This window comes from Elephas maximus, chromosome 16, assembly GCF_024166365.1.
Source record: "Elephas maximus indicus isolate mEleMax1 chromosome 16, mEleMax1 primary haplotype, whole genome shotgun sequence".
NCBI lineage: Eukaryota > Metazoa > Chordata > Mammalia > Proboscidea > Elephantidae > Elephas > Elephas maximus.
The window spans coordinates 1032122-1048841 of NC_064834.1; the positions used below are offsets into that span (position 1 = coordinate 1032122).

General features: G+C 39.1%; 1 protein-coding gene across 1 annotated transcript in view; it reads right to left on the reverse strand.

The window, feature by feature from the left end:
* Positions 1–16720, reverse strand: part of PTPN20 (protein tyrosine phosphatase non-receptor type 20) — a 103867-nt gene that overhangs the window by 52341 nt on the left and 34806 nt on the right. The gene's annotated exons all lie outside the window — the stretch shown is intronic.

Here is a 16720-nt window from a genome sequence, read left to right on the forward strand (position 1 = left end):
TACTTTTCAGATGAGGCACCTAAACTCAGTGTGGCTGAGTACTTTGCTCCACATTATATGTCAATTCTTCTAGGCTCCAGAGCCCAAGTCATACTATGCTCCGTTGTCTCTCAAAGAAGACTCAAGTTTGCAGACGGAAAGGCCTATGTGCCAGGCAACATTAGTGAAAAAATCTGAACCTAAACATAACATAAACATTGTTGTTGTTAGGTGTCATTGAGTTGGTACTGACTCATAGCGACCCTATGTACAACAGAAGGAACCACTGCCTGGTCCTGTGTCATCCTCATAATTGTTGTTATGCCTGAGCCCACTGTTTCAGCTACTGTGCCAATCCACCTTGTTGAGGGTCTTTCTCTTTTTCGCTGACCCTTTACTTTACCAAGCATGATATCCTTTTCCAGGGTCTGATCCCTCCTGATAACATGTCCAAAGTATGTGAGACGCAGTCTCGCCATCCTTGCTTCCAAGAAGCGTTCTGGCTGTACTTCTTCCAAGTCAGATCTGTTTGTTCTTTTGGCAGTCCACGGTATATTCAATATTCTCTGCCAACACTATAATTCAAAGGCGTCAATTCTTCTTCGGTCTTCCTTATTCATTGCCCAGCTTTCCCATGCATATAAGCAGAAAGAAAATATTAGGACTTGGGTCAGACTCGCCTTAGTATTCAAGGTGACATCTTTGCTTTTTAACATTTTAAAGAGGTCTTTTGCAGCAGATTTGCCCAATACAATGTTTTGTTTGATTTCTTGACTACTATCTCTATGGGTATTGATTGTGGATACAAGTAAAATGAAATCCTTGACATTTTAAATCTTTTCTCCACTTATCATGATGCTGCTTATTGGTCCAGTTGTGAGAAATTTTGATTTATTTTGAGGTGTAATCCATACTGAAGGCTGTGGTCTTTGATCTTCATCAGTAAGTGTTTCAAGTCCTTTTCACTTAGAGCAAGCAAGATTCTATGATCTGAGTACCACAGGTTGTTAATGAGTATTCTTCCAATTATGGTGCCCATTCTTCTGCATATAATCCAGCTTCTTATATTATTCCTTCAACATACAGATTGAATACAGTATGGTGAAAGAATACAACCCTGACGCACAACTTTCTTGAGTTTAAACCACACGGTATTCCCTTGTTCTGTTTGAATGACTGCCTCTTGATCTATGTACAGGTGCCTCATGAGCATAATTAAGTGTTTCGGAATTCCCACTCACAATGTTATCCATAATTGGTTATGATCCACACAGTCAAATGCCTTTGAATAGTCAATAAAACATAGGTAAACATCTCTCTGGCATTCTCCACTTTCAGCCAGGATCCATCTAACATCAGCAATGATATTCCTCATTCCACTTTCTCTTCTAAATTCAGTTTGAATATTTGGCAATTCCCTATCAATGTACTGCTACAAAGGCTTTTGAATGATCTTTAGCAAAATTTTACTTGCATGTGATATGAATGATATTGTTCGATAATTTCTGAATTCAACTGGATCACATTTGGAATAGGCATAAATATGGATCTCCTCCAGTCAGCTGGCCAGGTAGCTGTCTTTCAAATTTCTTGGCATAGATGAGTGAGCACTGCCATCGCTGCATTCATTTATTGAAACATCTCAGTTGATATTACATTAATTCCTAGAGCCTTGTTTTTTGCCAATATCTTTGGTGCAGGTTGGACTTCTTCCTTCAGCACCATCGGTTCTTGATCATATGCTGCTCCCTGAAGTGGCTGAATGTCAACCAACTCTTTTTGGTACAGTGACTGTATTCCTTCCATCTGCCTTTGATGCTTCCTGCATCTTTCAGTATTTTGCCCATGGAATCCTTCACTATTGCAACTTGAGGCTTGAATTCTTCCTTCAGTTCTTTCAGCTTGAGAAATGCCGAGCATGTTTTTCCCTTTTTGTTTTCTAACTCCAGGTTTTTGCATGTCAGTATAATATTTTACTTTGTCTTCTCGAGCTGCTCTTTGAAATCTTCTGTTCAGCACATTTACGTCATCACATAACCTAGGGAAAAATTAAAGGATAAAAAAAAAAAAAACTAATCCTGTCATCAAGGCAGGAAAATATAGGTTGCAAATAAAAAAAATCTACCTCATCTTGTAATCAGAGTTCTTTAAAGTATCCTAAGTGCTGGAAATTAATACAGTAATGTCTATGGAGGCCTGAAAAGAAAAGATTATGACCAGGAATTCTATACACAGAAAATGTATCATCATGCGTGAGAACAAGAAAATTCAGTATTATCATCTGTGCTTACTTCCTCACGTGACTGTAGAGAATATTCAATAAGATATGCCCAAACATGCCCTGAAGAGTAGAGAACAAATCTAAGTCATTGCTGTTATTAATTAGTACTGAGTAGATCCTGACTCAGAGACAAGTAACAGAAAAAGCATTCAGTAGAGAACCTGACATGTAGTGTGGTCCCACTCCTTTATTAACATTTAAAAATGCCTTTTAACCTCAGAGTTTGTCCCCTTCTCTATGACATGGGAATAATAATATCTGAGTTATCTAGTTCAGAGGGATTCTATGAAGATTATATAAAATTATGCATTTGAAAATGTTCTGTAAGTTGTAAAATGTTACAGAAATGCATGGTATTGTCTTTATACCTGAAAATCCCTAGGCTGCATGCTAAGGGCTGTCCTTGCTTTGCATGGTAGTACACGACCACAGATATGGCTGTACAAGCTAAAACTCTGTAAAGTGTTCTTAATAATCAGTAGAAAAAAATTATTATTGTTACATAACCCTTAAAAATTGTTGTCAAAAGTCCCAAACCCATTCCCGATGAAAACTCTAAATAAAATAGGTATAGAAGAGAAATTGCTCAACATAATAAAGGGCATCTATACAAAACCAACAGCCAGCATCATTCTCAACACAGAGAGGCTGGAAACATCCCCCTTGAGAACAGGAACAAGATAAGGATGTCCTTTATCACCACTCCTATTTTACATTATGCTGGAAGGCCTAGCTAGAGCAATAATGCAAGAAAAAGAAATAAAGGGCATCCAAATTTGTAAGGAAGAAGGAAAACTATCCCCATTTGCAGATGATATAATACTGTACAAAGAAAACCCAAAAAACTCCATTAGAAAACTACTAGAACTAACAGAAAGATTCAGCAGAGTAGCAAGGTACAAAATAAACATAGAAAAATCAGTTGTTTCCTATACACCAATAAAGAGAACGCCGAAGAGGATATTAGGAAAACAATACCATTTATAATAGCCCCTAAAAAAATAAAATACTTAGGAATAAATTTAACCAGGGATGTAAAAGACCTATACCAATAAATCTACAAAACTCCACTGCAAGAAACCTGAAGAGACCTACATAAATGGAAAAACACACCATGCTCATGGATACATAGACTCAGCATCGTGAAAATGTCAATTCTACCCAAAGCAATCAACAAATGCAATGTAATCCCAATCCAAATACCAACAGCATTCTTTAAAGAGACTGAAAAACTAATCATTAACTTTTTATGGAAAGAGAAAAGGCCCTGGATAAGCAAGCACTATTGAAGAAGAAGAATAAAGTAGGAGGACTTGCCCTACCTAATCTCAGAACCTACTATATAGCTATGGTAGACAAAACAGCCTGGTACTGGTACAGTGACAGACACGTTGACGAATGGAACAGAACTGAGAACCGAGATCTAAACCCATCCACCTATGGTCACCTGATCTTTGACAAAGGCCCAAAGTCCATTAAATGGGGAAAAGACAGTCTTTTGAACAAATGGCGCTGTCATAACTGCATGTCTGTCTGCAAAAAAAATGAAACAGGACACATATCTCATACCATACACAAAAACTAATTCAAAATGGAACAAAGACCTAAATATAAAACCCAAAACTATAAAGATCATAGAAGAAAAAAATTGTCAATTCTAGAGGCCCTAATACACGGCATTAACAAGATACAAACTATAACTAACAATACACAAACACCAAAGCTAAGCTAGATTACTGGGATCTTCTAAATACTAAACACTTATGCTAATCAAAAGACTTCACCAAAAGAGTAAAAAGAGAACCTACAGACTGGGAAAACATTCTTGGTCACGACAAATCCAACAAAGGTCTAATCTCTAAAATCTACAGGAAAATCCAACACCTCTACAACAAAAAGACATATAATCCAATTAAAAAATGGGCAAAGGATATGAACTGACACTTCACCAAAGGTGATATTCAAGTGGCTAACATACACATAAGGAAATGCTCAGGATCACTAGCCATTAGAGAAATGCAAATCAAAACCAAAATGAGATACCATCTCACACAGCCATTACTGGCACTAATTAAAAAAAAAAAATCAAACGTTGCAGAGGCTGTGGGGAGACTGGAGCTCTTATGCCCTGCTGTGGGAATGCAAAATGATACAACCATTTTGGAAAATGATATGGTGCTTCCTTAAAAAGCTAGAAATAAAAATACCATATAATCCTGCAATCCCACTCCTAGGAATATATCCTAGGGAAATAAGAGCTGTCACACGAATAGACATATGCATACCCTTTGTTCACTGCAGTATTGTTTACAATAGCAAAAAGATGGAAACAACCTAGGTGCCCATCAACAGATGAATGGATAAACAAACTCTGGTACACACAACATACACACAATGGAATACTATGGAACAATAAAGAACCATGATGAACCTTTGCAGGATCTCACAACATGGATAAATCTAGACAGCATTATGCTGAGTGAAATAAGTCAATCGCAAAAGGACAAATATTGTATGAGACCACTACTATAAAAACTCATAAAAAGGTTTACACACAAAAAGAAAAAATATTTGATGGTTACGAGGGTGCGGAGGGGTGAGGGGAAAAAATTAAATAGATGATAGGTAAGTGGGAAGGATAAGACAGTACACAAAACTGGGCAAGCCAGCACAACTTGTTCAAGGCAAAGTCATGGAAGCTCCATAGACACATCCAAACTCCCTGAAGACTGAGGGTTGTGGGGACCATGGTCTCAGGGAACATCCAGCTCAATTAGCATAACATCATTTATAAAGAAAATGTTATACAGTCTACTTTAGTGAGTAGCTTCTGGGGTCTGAAAAGCTTGTGAGCAGCCATTTAAGATACTCTACTGCTCTCACCCTGTCTGGAGCAAGGCAGAATGAAGAAAATCAAAGACACAGGGAAAGATTAGTCTGAAGGACTAATGGACCACAACTACCACAGTCTCTACCAGACTGAGCCCAGTACAATTAAATGGTGTTTGACTACCATCACCAACTGCTCTGACAAGGATCACATTAGAAGGTTCCAGACAGAGCTGGAGAAAAATGTAGAACAAATTTCTAACTCACACACAGACAAATAAAAAGACCAGACTTACTGGTCTGACAGAGACGGGAGGAGCCCTAAGACTATGGCCCCCATATACTCTTTTAGCTCAGTAATAAAGTCACCCTTGAGATTCACCCTTCAGCCAAATATTACACAGACTCAGAAAACAAAAGACTAAATGAGAATACCAGTCCATAAGGGAACAGGAAAGTTGGTAATGGGAACCCAAGGTCAAGAAGGGGAGACTACCGATCATGGGGTTAGCAACCACTGTCATGAAACAATGTTTGTATTCATTCTTTAATGAGAAACCAGTTTGCTCTGTAAAACTTCAAATAAAGTACAATAAAAAATTTTTTAGGAGGCGAGGCCAAGATGGCGGAATAGACAGACGTGTCCAGCAAGCCCTCTTACAACAAGACCCGAAAAAACAAGTGAAATGAGTATATTTATGACAAGGTAGGAGCCCTGAACATCAAAGGCAAGCTTAGAAAATGAACCCAAGGGCACGGGGAGGAAGAGACAGCTCAGACGCGGAGAGGACTTACCAGACCCTCAGGCACCATTCCCAGGAGTGGCTGTGGCAGGCTGGTTCCACCATTTGGCTGCAGTTTCCTCAGGGAGAAGCAGCCAGCCACGCATCCTACTCACACGTCCGGAACCAGAGAGGAACAGCACTCTCAGAAAAAGCTAAGTACCTATGTATATTTTACCGCGCCCCCTGCCCCCAAGCTGGCTTCAGTGGCTGTTCATTTCCCTGGGTCTGAGATAGGCCCTATTTAGTGCCTAGAGCCATCCTCTAGGCCTTGGAGAAGTAATAAATTCACAAGTGGGGGAAAAGATAATTTGCCAGCTCCACTAACTGGGGGAGCTCAGGACAGAAGCATTTCCTGTCCAGGTATAAACTGTCTGTGGACTTTGGGTACCTTTCCCCTAGGAATGAACCTGTGTGGGTCTATTTCAGGATAATAGGCCCTTGTTGGCAGACTAAAATTGTTCCAGCTCTGTGGTGGTGAAGTGGGTGTTTGATTTGACACTGCTTTGCCTATTAAACAGGGTCCCTGCCTACCCACATCAGGGGTCTCAGGACTGGTGGCTCCACTCAGCTCACCCAGACACCTGCAACAGGGGCCCAAGGATGACTGGTACCTTCCAGTCCTTACAACCAAAAACATTGGGTGCCCATAGTCTGGAGAACCCACCCACCTGTATGCTCTAGGGAAGAGGGACGTGCTTTCCTCAGAGACACGGGGGATGATTCTCAGCCCACTGCCTTGTTCAGAGTATGACCCCCTGCTGCAACCAGATACAGGTACCTACACCAATCACCCCTGTACCTCTAAGACTGTAGGACAGAGCCTGCACCACACACCTGGTGATCAGCTACCTGGACACCTGAGCTGAATTCATACAAGAAAAATGAATGGACTCCTAGGCTTATATACCTGATAACACCTCTAGCCATATGGGATAGGACGTCAGAGCTCCAAAGGTGAAAATAATCCAACTGCTCACTTAAGCAACCCATTTGGGCATAGCAAAACAAAACAAAGCAAAAAGCTACAACATACTAATCAAACACAAAATAAACTAATACAATGACTTATAGATGGCTCAAAGACAACAGTCAATATCAAGTCACATAAAGAAACAAACCATGATGGCTTCAACAAGCTGTCAAAACAAAGAATCAAAGGATGTTTAGATGAAAGTGCCTTTCTGGACTTACCGGGGGTAGATTACAAAAGATTAATATACACAACCCTTAAGGACATCAGGAAGGAAATCAGGCAACATGCAGAACAAGCCAAGGAACACAAATACAAAGCAGTTGAAGAAATTAAAAAGGTTATTCAGGAATATATTGAAAAATTTAATAAGCTGGAAAAATCCATAGAGAGACAGCAATCAGAAATTCAGAAGATTAAAAACAGAATTACAGAAGTAGACAACTCAATAGAAAGTCAGAGGAGTAGAACTGAGCAAGTAGAAGGCAGAATTGGGGAACGTGAAGATAAAGCACTTGGCACTAATATATTTGAAGAAAAATCAGATAAAGGAATTTTTAAAAAATGAAGAAACCTTAAGAATCGTGTGGGACTCTATCAAGACAAACAACCTAGGAGTGATTGGAGTACCAGAACAGGGAGGGATAACAGAAAGTACAGAGAGAATAGTTGGAGATTTGTTGGCAGAAAATGTCCCTGATATCATGAAAGATGAGAAGAGATCTATTCAAAATGCTCATCGAACTCCACATAAGGTAGGTATTGAAAGAAAGTCACCAAGACATTATATTCAAACTTGCCAAAAACAAAGATAAAGAGAGAATTTTAAGGGCAGCTAGGGAAAAACGAAAAGTCACCTACAAAGGAGAGCCAGTAAGAATAAGCTCGGACTACTCAGCAGAAACCTTGCAGGCAAGAAGGCAATGGGCTGGCTTATATAAAGCACTGAAGGAAAAAAATTACCAGCCAAGAATCTGATACCCAGCAAAACTGTCTCTCAAATATGAAGGTGAAATTAGGATATTTTCAGATAAGCAGAAGTTTAGGGAATTCATAAAAATGAAACCAAAACTACAAGAAATACTAAAGGGAGTTCTTTGGCTAGAAAATCAATAGTGTCAGGCATCAACCCAAGATTAGAACACTGGGCAGAACAAACAGATGTCAACCCACACAGGCAAATGACAAAAATAAATCAAGGTTAAAAAAATGCTCAAAACAGGGAAAGAGTGATGTTACTGTGTAAAGAAAACATTAAAGTAATAAAGAGGGACTAAGGAATGTAGTCATAGATCTTTCATATACAGAGGAAGACAAGGTGATACAAAGAAATAAAAGTTAGATTTAAATTTAGAAGAATAGGGGTAAATAATAAGGTAACCACAAAGGAGACAAACTATCCTACACATCAAAATAAAAAACAAGAAAAAAATAGAGACTCAGCAGAAACAAAATCAACAACAACGAATATGAGGAAAAGATAATATATAATCTACTCAGCACAAAAAGTTAAGTGGGAAAAACAAACTGTCAACAACACACAAAAAAAGATACCGAAATGAGAACACTAAATTCATACCGATCCATAATTACACTGAATGTAAATGGACTAAATGCACCAATAAAGAGAGAGTGGCAGAATGGATTAAGAAGCACCATCCATCTATATGCTGCCTACAAGAGACACACCTTAGACTTGGAGACACAAACTAAAACTCAAAGGATGGAAAAAAATATCAAGGAAACAACAATCAAAAAAGAGCAGGAGTGGCAATATTAATTTCTGACAAAATAGACTTTAAAGTTAAATCCATCATAAAGGAAAGGAAGGACACTACATCATGATTTAAGGGACAATACACCAGGAGGGCATAACATCATGATTTAAGGGACAATACACCAGGAGGGCATACCCATATTAAATATTTATGCACCCAATGACAAGGCTGCAAGATACATAAAACAAACTCTATCAGCATTGAAAAGTGAGATAGCTCCAAAAAAAAAGTAGGAGAGTTCAACACACCACTTTTGGTGACGGACAGGACTTCCAGAAGGAAGCTCAATAAAGACACGGCAGATATAATGCCACAAGAAAACAACCTGAACTCATCAACATATACACAACACTACACCCAACAGCGACCAAGTATACTTTCTTTTCCAATGCACATGGAACATTCTCTAGAATAGACCACATGTTAGGTCATAAAGCAAGGCTTAGCAGAATCCAAACAACTGAAATATTACAAAGCATCTTCTCTGACCATAAGGCCAAAAAGTAGAAATCAATAACAAAAAAAGCAGGGAAAAGAAATCAAACACTTGGAAAATGAACAATACCCTCCTCAAAAAAGTCTGGATTTTAGAAGACATTAAGGATGGAATAAGGAAATTCAAAGAATCCAATGAGAATGAAAACACTTCCTATCAGAACCTTTGAGACAGCGAAAGCAGTGCTCAGAGGTCAATTTAAATCAATAAATGCACACATACTAAAAGGCGAAAGGGCCAAAATCAAAGAATAATCCCTACAACTTGAACAAATAGAAAGCAACAAAAGAAACCCTCAGGCACCAGAAGAAAGCAAATAATAAAAATTAGAGCAGAATTAATGAAATAGAAATCAGAAAAATAATTGAAAGAATTCACAAGACCAAAAGCTGGTTCTTTGAAAAAATCAACAAAATTGATAAACCCTTGGTAAAACTAACAAAAGAAAAACAGGAGAGGAAGCAAAAACCCGAATAAGAAATAAGATGGGCAATATTACAACAGATCCAACTGAAATTAAAAGAATCATATCAGATTACCATGAGCAACGGTACTCTAACAAATCTGAAAACCTAGAGGAAATGGAAGAATTCCAAGAAACACACTACCTACCTAAATTAACACAGAGGTTGTTGTTGTTGTTAGGTGCCATCACGTCAGTTCCTAGCCTAAGCAAAACAGAATGAAACACTGCCAGTACTGCGCCATCCTTACATTCGTTGTTACGTTTGAGCTCACTGTTGCAGCCACTGTGTCAATTCACCTCATTAAGGGTCTTCCTCTTTTCCGCTGACCCTGTACTCTGCCAAGCATGATGTCCTTCTCCAGGGACTGAACCCTCCTGACAACATGTCCAAAGTATGTAAGACACAGTCTCACCATCCTTGCTTCTAAGGAGCATTCTGGCTGCACTTCTTCCAAGACAGATTTGTTCGTTCTTTTGGCAGTCCATGGTATATTCAATATTCTTTGCCAACACCACAATTCAAAGGCATCAACTCTTCTTCAGTCTTCCTTATTCACTGTCCAGCTTTCACATGCATATGATGTGATTGAAAATACCATAGCTTCGGTCAGGCGCACCTTAGTCTTCAGGGTGACATCTTTGCTCTTCATCACTTTGAAGAGGTCCTTTGCGGCAGATTTGCCCAATGCAAAGCATCTTTTGATTTTTTGACTGCTGCTTCCATGGCTGTTGATTGAAGATCCAAGTAAAATGAAATCCTTGACAACTTCAATCTTTGTTTATCATGATGTTGCTCATTGGTCCAGTTGTGAGGATTTTTGTTTTCTTTATGTTGAGGTGTGATCCATACTGAAGCGTTAGAGTGCTTCAAGTCCTCTTCACTCTCAGCAAGCAAGGTTGGGTCATCTGCATCATGCAGGTTGTTAATGAGTCTTCCTCCAATCCTGATGCCCCGTTCTTCTTCATATAGTCCAGCTTCCTGGATTATTTGTTCAGAATACAGATTATATAGGTATGATGAAAGAATACAACCCTGACGCACACCGTTCCTGACTTTAAATGAATCAGTATCCCCTTGTTCTGTCCGAACAACTGCCTCTTGATCTATGTAAAGGTTCCTCATGAGCACAATTAAGTGTTCTGGAATTCCCATTCTTCGCAGTGTTATCCATAGTTTGTTACGATCCACACAGTCGAATGGTTTTGCATAGTCAATAAAACACAGGTAAACATCCTTCTGGTATTCTCTGCTTTCTGCCAGGATCCATCTGACATCAGCAATGATATCCCTGGTTCCACGTCCTCTTCTGAAACCAGCCTGAACTTCTGGCAGTTCCATGTCGATATACTGCTGCAGCCTTTTCAAATGATCTTCAGCAAAATTTTGCTTGCATGTGATATTAATGATATTTTTCTATAATTTCCACGTTCAGTTGGATCACCTTTCTTGGGAATCGGCATAAATATGGATCTCTTCCAGTCAGTTGGCCAGGAAGCTGTCTCCCATATTTCTTGGCATAGATGACTGAGCACCTCCATTGCTGCATCTGTTCGTTGAAACATCTCAATTGATATTCCATCAATTCCCGGAGCCCTGTTTTTTGCCAATGCCTTCAGAGCAGCTTGGACTTCTTCCTTCAGTACCATCGGTTCCTGATCATATGCCACTTCTTGAAATGGTTGAATATCAACTAATTCTTTTTGGTATAATGACTCTGTGTATTCCTTCCATCTTCCACGTGTCTGTCAGTTTGTTGTACTATGAGGGCTTGTGTGTTGCTGTGATGCTGGAAACTATACCACCGGTATTCAGATACCAGCAGGGTCACCCATGGAGGACAGGTTTCAGCTGAGCTTCCAGACTAAGACAGACTAGGAAGAAGGACCCGGCAGTCTACTTCTGAAAAGCATTAGCCAGCGAAAGCCTTATGAATAGCAGTGGAACACTGTCTGATATAGTGCTATAAGATGAGTCCCCCAGGTTGGAAGGCACTCAAAAGATGACTAGGGAAGAGCTGCCTCCTCAAAGTAGAGTCAATCTTAATGACATGGATGGAGTAAACCTTTCAGGACCTTCGTTTGCTGATGTGGCATGACTCAAAATGAGAGGAAACAACTGCAAACATCCATTAATAATGGGAACCTGGAATTACAAAATATGAATCTAGGAAAATTGGAAATTGTCAAAAATGGAATGGAACGCATAATCATCAATATCCTAGGCATTAGCGAGCTGAAATGGACTGGTATTGGTCATTTTGAATCGGACAATCATATAGTCTACCATGCTGGGAATGACAACTCGAAGAGGAATGATGTTGCATTCATCGTCAAAAAGAATGTTTCAAGGTCTATCCTGAAGTACAAAGCTGTCAGTGATAGGATAATATCCATAAGCCTACAAGGAAGACGAGTTAATACAACTATTATTCAAATTTATGCACCAACCACTAGGGCCAAAGATGAGGAAACAGAAGATTTTTATCAGCTGCTGCAGTCTGAAATTGATCGAATATGAAATCAAGATGCATTGATTATTACTGGTGATTGGAATGCAAAAGTCGGAAACAAAGAAGAAGGATCAGTAGTTGGAAAATAAGGCCTTGGTGACAGAAACAATGCTGGAGATCGAACGATAGAATTTTGCAAGACCAACGACTTCTTCATTGCAGATACCTTCTTTCACCAACATAAACGGAACTGTACACATGGACCTCGCCAGATGGAACACACAGAAATCAAATTGACTACATCTGCGGAGACAATAAAAAAGCTCAATATCATCAGTCAGAAAAAGGCCAGGGGCCGACTGTGGAACAGACCACCAATTGCTCATTTGCAAGTTCAAGCTGAAACTGAAGAAAATCAGAGCAAGTCCACGAGAGCCAAAATAGGACCTTGAGTATATCCCACCTGAGTTCAGAGACCATCTGAAGAATAGATTTGACGCACTGAACACTAGTGACCGAAGACCAGAGGAGCTGTGGAATGACATCAAGGACATCATCCATGAAGAAAGCAAGAGGTCACTGAAAAGACAAGAAAGAAAGAAAAGACCAAGATGGATGTCAGAGGAGACTCTGAAACTTGCTCTTGAGCATCAAGCAGCTAAACCAAAAGGAAGAAATGATGAAGGAAAAGAACTGAACAGAATATTTCGAAGGGCCTCTCAAGAAGATAAAGTATTATAACAACATGTGCAAAGAGCTGGAGATGGAAAATCAAAAGGAAAACACGCTCGGCGTTTCTCAAGCTGAAACAACTGAAGAAAAAATTCAAGCCTTGAGTTTGTAAAGGATTCCATGGGGAAAATATTAAACGATGCAGGAAGCATCAAAAGAAGATGAAGGAATACACAGAGTCATTATACCAAACAGAGGTAGAATAAGTAAATAGACCCGTAACAAGAGAAGTGATTGAAAAGGTAACCAAAAAATTCCCAACAAATAAAGCCCTAGCCGGGATGGCTTCTCTGCACAGTTCTACCAAACTTTCAGAGAAGAATTAACACCACTACTACTAAAGGTATTTCAGAGCATAGAAAAGGACGGCATACTCCCAAAGTCATTCTATAAAACCAGCATATCCCAGATACCAAAACGAGATAAAGACACCACAAAAAAAGAAAATCACGGACCTATATCCCTCATGAACACAGATGCAAAAATCTTCAACAAAATTCTAGCCAATAGAATTCAACAACATATCAAAAAATTAATTCACCATGACCAGGTGGGATTTATACCAGGTATGCAGGGATGGTTCAACATTAGAAAAATAATGAATGTAATCCATCATATAAATAAAACAAAAACAAGAATCACACGATTTTATCAATTGATGCAGAAAAGGCATTTGACAAAGTTCAACATCAATTCATGATAAAAACTCTCAGCAAAACAGGAATAGAAGGAACATTCCTCAGCATAATAAAGGGCATTTATACAAAGCCAACAGCCAACATCATCCTAAATGGAAAGAGCCTGAAAGCATTCCACTGGAGATCGGGAACCAGACAAGGATGCCCTTTATCACCACTCTTATTCAACATTGTGTTGGAGGTCCTAGCCAGAGCAATTAGGCTAGATAAAAAAAATAAAGGGCAACTAAACTTGTAAGGAAGAAGTAAAAGTATTTCTATTTGCAGATGACATGATCTTAGACACAGAAAACCCTAAGGAATTCTCAAGAAAACTGCTGAAACGAATAGAAGAGTTCAGCAGAGTATGGGGATACAAGATAAACATACAAAAATCAGTTGTATTCGTCTACACCAACAAAAAGAACATCGAAGAGGAAATTACCAAAGCAATACCATTTACAGTAGCCCCCAATAAATCTTATTCCAGAGATGTAAAAGACTTATACAAAGAAAACTAGAAAACACTTCTGCAAGACACTAAAAGAGACCTACGTAAGTGGAAAAGCATACCTTGCTCATGGATAGGAAGACTTAACATTGTAAAAATCTCTATTCTACCAAAAGGAATCTACAGATACAATGCAATCCCAATCCAAATTCCTATGACATTTTTTTAATGAGATGGAGAAACAAATCGCCAACTTCATATAGAAAGGAAAGAGGCTCCAGATAAGTAAAGCATTACTGAAAAAGAGGAACAAAGTGGGAGGCCTCACTCTATCTGATTTTAGAACCTATTATACTGCCACAGTAGTCAAAACAGCCTGGTACTGGTACAACAGATACATAGATCAGTGGAACAGAATTGAGAATCCAGACACAAATCCATTCACATATAAGCAGTTGATATTTGACAAAAGCCCCAAAATAGTTAAATGGGGAAAAGACAGTCTTTTTAACAAATGGTGCTAGCATAACTGGATATCCAACTGGAAAAAAATGAAACAAGACCCATACCTCATACCATACACAAAAACTAACTCAAAATGGATCAGAGACTACATCAGCCTGAGACCAGAAGAACTAGATGGTGCCCGGCCACAACCGATGACTGCCTTGATGGGGAACATGACAGAGAACCCCTGAGTGAGCAGGAGAGCAGTGGGATGCAGACTCCAAATTCTTATAAAAAGACCAGACTTTATGGTCTGACTGAGACTAGAAGGGCCCCAGTGGTCATGGTCCCCTGACCTTCTGTTAGCCCAAGACAGGAACCATTTCCAATGCCAACTCCTCAGACAGAGATTGGACTATGGGATAGAAAATGATACGGGTGAAGAACAAGCTTCTTGGGTCAAGTAGACACATGAGACTATGCGAGCATCTCCTGTCTGGAGGGGAGATGAGAGGGCAGAGGGGGTCAGAAACTGGCCGAATGGACACGAAAAGAGAGAGAGGAGGGAAGGAGTGTGCTGTCTCATTAGGGGGAGAGCAATTAGGAGTATACAGCAAGGTGTGTATGTAAGTTGTTGTATGAGAGGCTGGCTTGATTTGTAAACTTTCACTTAGAGCACAATAAAAATTTTTTAAAAATTTAGAAAAATTGTGGAAACATTAAAAATCCCCTTATCGTTGGCTATAAATGAATAGACAAATTGATAGCTGCCACTGAGTTGACTCCATCTCATGGTGCCCTTATGTACAACAGAATGAAACACTGCCCAGTCCTACATCATGATCATTGGCATGGTTGCATCTATCATTTTGGCTCTGCTAATGCATCTCACCGAGGGTCTCATATGCCCTCTCTGGCCCTCAACTTCATCAAAGAGGAGGATGTCCTCCTCCACAATTGATCTCTCCAGATGACGTGCCTAAAGCAAGCAAATTGTATAATGTTCTGTTGTAATCCATAAGATTTTCATTGGTTAATTTTTGCAAGTATATTGCCAGAGCTTTCTTACCAGTCTGTCATAGTCTGGAAGCTCCACTGAAACCTGTGCATCATGGGTAACTGCTGCTATTTGAAATGCTGATTGCATTGCTTCCAGTATCACAGCAAGCTGTAAGCCACCACAGTACCACAAACTGACAGTCGGGTAGTGGTATAAATGTAGAGGGAATAAAAAAATGTCAAAACTAGTATTTATTTAGAACACTACAATTTAAAACATTAGAAATGGTGAAAATTAAAGTGCTCTATTTGTAAAAAATTATCAAGAGTAGTTTTAACAGTGCACGCCTCTTCATTGTATAACTTACAATACGGAACAAGTATCTTTTCTATGAAGAAATACCATACTCCATTCTACATTTGGATCAATGTCTAACATTTTATCTTTGCACTTGGGATGTTGTAAAGTATCTCCAAAAGTTCCTTTAATGTAAAGCTTTTCTGACAGCATCACTTCCTCTGGACATCTTCATCCTGTTTTTCACAACCATCTTCCTCATTTATGTTTCTCAGTTCTTCAACAAGCTTCTCTGGTTGCAGACCCTAGACTCTCTGGAAAGGTGGCAGGGTCCACACTCCCTGGCCAGGTATTTTTTCTATCACTCCATTTACTTTCCATTCAAATTTCACTTTCAAAGTTCCCACTTTTTGTTTCTTTGCTGCACTTTCATCTTTGTTGCACAATTCCCTCTTTTTGATTATTCATTTTTGTAAAATGTCATGTTGGTTTATTACTGAAAGGCAAGGAGGCAAGACAACTACACGTTTTGCTGTCTGCATGAACTGAGTAATAGATGTGCAGTGAGCAATCACCAAAAGACTTTGAAAGAAGTACCATAATTGGGCACTGAGTTGTTATTTACAAAGTGATCTGTGGATAGAAGAGCTAGCACGGAACTTTGTACTTTATGCAATTACTCACAGTTAATGTACCATGGCAAGTAAATCATGCTGTTAATGGGCTGGTTTTATTTAACTAAATGCAGTAATTAGAAATTTGTGTATATTGGAACCATGCAAAGTGAGGACTACCTGTATTTGTAGTGTCCTGAGATGTATGAATTCCCTCATTCAGTGTTTTCAGCATTTGAAAAGGATGGCAAATTAATCATTTCTTTGGCTTTCTTTACGTGAGTCTTCAGTAACCTTCTCTATAAGTTCAAGACGTGTGGTGAAGAAATCAAGCTTTCTATGATTGTCACTTAAGATCAATTCCAGAAACAAAAGAAGTTCTGTGGGAGAGCTACGGCTAGTGAGGGGAAAATTCACATGCCATGCTAAAAGACTTTAACATGAGAGTGAAGGAAGTACTGAGAGTAA